A 4523-nucleotide genomic window follows, 5' to 3' on the forward strand; every position below is an offset into this window, starting at 1 on the left:
CTATTTCTATTAATTAATGTTTAAAGTAATATATTTTGAAAATAATTTGAAGGATAAATAATTAATGCTAAGGATAAAATAGGAAGAATTCTTTTATCTTTTCTTGATATATCAAAAGTGACAAATAAAATGAACGAAGGAAGTATATTTTATTCCGCATTAATAGGGTTCGAGAAGGACTAGACTATTGCAAAATATGAGATGTATATATATAGCATACCCTAATACAAGCATAAAATGTGCACAGATCATATCTTTATCTGTGTAGGATAGAAAAACTATTCTCGATAGGCCTCGGCTCAGAAAAAGAATAATATAAACTAATAGCAAGAGAATTCAATCCAAAACACCTTTAACTTTTTGTTATTATAATTAAATATGCTTATCTCCTAACCCGTTTAATTTTTTTGTCTAATCATCTTCTTTGAAAAAAAAAATTTCAACCAAATTCCATTAGTTTTTCTTCTTAGTCCTATCCCCTACCCCCACCCCACCCACCCACGCCCAAACCATATCTGTGTTTATAAATACAACTGACTACTTCAGAAATTCATGTAAAATTAAAAAAATAAAACTACTCAAATTACCAAGAAGTTCATAGCAATTATAAAAGTGGATTATATTATGGCTAATGAATTTTTTCACGATGGGGTTTATGGAGAAAGCTGTTGGATTAATTTAACAAAAAATATTTTTAGTTTATCTTCAATTCATGAGCCAATTATTGGACAATATTTTGCATGGCCAAATGAATTTTTGGACATGAAAAATAATAGTTTCATTAATGATGATTATAATTCTAATACTTCTGATGACTCAATGGTTTTTCAAAAATTGACCAAAAATGATCAGACTTTGTTAATGGATTCTACTCTACAAATTTTGGATATTAATGAAAATTCTTCTTCACCATCATCATCACCAGATTGGAATCACTCACTGTAAGCAAAATCTGTTATTTGTCCTTTTTAATTTTGTTGGTTCTCGAACAGGAGGTCACGGGTTTAAGTCATAAAAATAGTCTCTTACAAAAATATAAGGTAAGACTACGTATAATAGCTCCTTGTGGCAATGGCAGACCCAGAATTTAGAGATCGTGGGTGCATGGAAGGTTCGAATACACATATTGACGTCCAAAGCTTTAAGGTTCCACCTGAAAATGTTGGATGCTTTTCTAAATCTTATACCAGATTTTCTATTTTTTATATAATTATACCTAATTTGTATTGAATTTTATGGGTGCCGAAGCACCAAAAATTGGGCTATAGGTCCACCCTTGCCTTGTGGTCCGGTCCTTCCAGACCTTGTATAACAAGAGTTTTAATGCACCGAGCGTGACAATTGCTTGATGTGCTTGGTTAAGAAATAAAGTTGTGTCGTCTTTACTACCCCTTCTATCCATCTCCCTTCTGTCCATCTTTATTTATTCATTATACTAAAAATAGATATCCAACAATACTTGTTCAATTTGTACAATCAATAGATAATTTACAATCTTGTGCCTATTTTATCCGTATTATTAAATACTATTCATTATCTAATACAATTTCCAAAGCAATTTATTACATTTAAAAGGCGATGTAGTTAAATTATTCCTATTATTTATTGTTTCATAACACGTGTGTCAAGCTCAAGTCAGTAGTGGACAAGTAAAGACGATGAATGAATGAAGTATTAACTATAACTTTTGGCAATGATATAAGCGTTTAATCCTAACATTTGTTTTAATATTTTTTTTTTACTTGGAATTGTGCAGCCAAGAAGTCCTTACAAATTCAAGCCAGAATTACCAACAAGAAAATGAGTTGAAGAGGAACTTTTATAGCATAAATAATCAAGATTTCACTAATTACTATTCAGATTTGATTCAAACATTATTTGATAGTGCTAATGATCCTCATAATCAAGAACAACCTCAACAATTTTGTTTGCTAACAACAACAATCCTCCAATCAATGATTTTGTACCTTCTTTGCCTAAGGTAAGTACATCTTATATAGTTTTACAAGTTTAATTTATATAGGGTAAACCATTTGGTAACCTCGAATTATGACCAAATTTGCTATGATATACTTCAACTTCATGGGGATTCTATTACCCCCGGAACTAAAGTGTATTTTTGTCAATCTTTTTAGCTGGAGTGACACCTTTTGTCAATGTTTTAGCTGACATGACACCTTTGACGTGGACCTCATTTTATCTAATAAAAGTGTCACGTCAGCATAAAAGGATGATAAAAAAGATGCTTAAATTGAGTTCAAGGGGTAATAGGACCCTTGTGAAGTTGGAGTGTGTCGTAGCAACTTTGGTCAGAATTCGGGGATACTAGATACTATCTCATTTATATATACTAATACAATTCCTGCCATGTGACTAGAAGGTCATTTCCGAACCGTGGAAATATACTCTTATAGAAATATAGGGTAAGAGTGCATACAACAGACCGTTGTGATCTGACCCGGCCCTTTTTCAGACCCCACACATAGCGAAAGTTTTAGTGCACTGAGCTGCCTTTTTTATATGAATTTTGTAATTTTTTTAAGCTATCATTTTATTTTAATATGTTGTAGTAGGTAATCTAGTATTTACTTTTCTTGAATTGAATATATAGTAAACAATTTATTGGTATAAACTTTTCAGTCTAATATTGAAGAAATTGGAGAGTCCAAATCAAGATCAATTATTTTTAAGAATAGCACCAATGAACCAACATACAAAAGGCAAAGAATTGAAACACCGTCACCATTGCCAACTTTTAAGGTATGCAATATAATCCACTTATTTCAATTTATGCAATATAGTTTGACATTACACGATTTCAAGAAAAAAAAGACCCTTTTAAAATTTATAATCTTAAATACAAAGGAAGAATTAGGATTTTGAGTGATTTAATATAAATATAAAATTTGAATCAAAGCTATTCGATTTTATTAAACCAACAAGCTGACTTATAGTTCTATCTAGGGGTGGGCGTTCGGTCGGTTTGGTCTGATTGTTTAATATCGGTTCAGTTTATCGATTTTTGGATTGACAAAAATGACATCCGTAATCAAACCGAAATAAATTCGATTTGGTTCGATTTTTACAAATTCGATTTGGTTATTTCGAATTTTTATTTCGGTTTAAAATATTAAAATAGCTAGCCTCTCTTTTTCATAATTGAACATTTAAATTGATGGGTCTTTTTAGAAAAATTATTTTTTTCAAATCTGTTTTTCATTCCCAAATATAAATAACTATAAATAACTCAACATGAATGAAACGAAATAAAATAATCATAAGTTTAACATAATACATAACGTCATTAATCATTAAATATAATATACCTTTGCATAAATAATCCATAAAACAGTCTAAAGTCACTAAAATAGTCCATAAAATATTTGAGTCAGTAAAACAATCCATAAACAGCATGCAGCGTATGCGAATTTGCTGCTAAATGTTAATTGTGAATGTGAATTATTAAATATACATACATACATACATACATACATACATACATATATATATATATATATATATATATATATATATAAGGGAAGAGCGAGTGCCTGATCAGATCAATCAAGCAATAGGGACAGAGACTTTACTTTGCTAAGACGGAGTTGCTGTCGATTGAGGATTGCCGAGGGGCCCTTTTTTCTTTTAGAAGGGAAGAGATTGTAGCTGGGTACAAATAGACCTGTGAAAGATGAGTAGGCAAGCACGCGGGTTGTATATATAATAAGTGTCAATAAGCAGGCACGTCTTTGACATGCATGCTTGTGCTGCTTGCTTCAGCTGCTTCAATCGTAATTTTACTTTATTACCCCTAATTAATTACTATAAGTTATTTAAGTATTTAAAAATTTGTAATATTAAATAAAAATATAAAATAATTGACATGCCTACTTGTGTTGCCTGTTTCAATCGTAATTTAATTATATTACCCCAAATTAATTATTATAGTCTATTTAAGTATTAAAAAATTATAATATTTAATAAAAGATATAAAATTGACAAAAAAAATAATACATTAATTTTTTATTTTTTAAATTAACTTGATGTCTTTTATGATGCCTATTTATGCTTTTTTGACAAATATTTTTTAAAGTAATTTTATTATATCACTTCTAATTAGTTATTATAAATCATTTGAGACATGAATTCTTCGCTACTTCAATCGTGATTTTATTATATCACCCCTAATTAATTATTACGATCGCATTAAAAAATGAATAATATTTCATAAAATAGACACAAAACGATATGTCAACATAAAACATTTGATTGACTATCAAAATTATATTACTACCACATAAGTTAACTTTTGAAATTATATCAGTGTCACTTAAATTGAAATAGAAGAAATAATATTATAAATTATAATAATTAAAATTAAAATTATTTTGATAATTAATTATCTAAATTATATTTGTGTCACATAAATTGAGATTAAAAAAATAACATATATTGGGCCCGTGCTAGCACGAGCCCTTCAATGTCTATATATATATATATATATATATATATATATATATATA

At 29.0% G+C, this 4523-nt stretch overlaps 1 pseudogene; it reads left to right on the top strand.

Moving 5' to 3' along the window:
* Window positions 1-861: 861 nt before the first annotated feature.
* The window catches only part of LOC124895387, a 13113-nt pseudogene continuing 9451 nt past the window's right edge, over window positions 862-4523 (top strand).

Source organism: Capsicum annuum, unplaced genomic scaffold (assembly GCF_002878395.1).
Source record: "Capsicum annuum cultivar UCD-10X-F1 unplaced genomic scaffold, UCD10Xv1.1 ctg81739, whole genome shotgun sequence".
Lineage (NCBI taxonomy): Eukaryota > Viridiplantae > Streptophyta > Magnoliopsida > Solanales > Solanaceae > Capsicum > Capsicum annuum.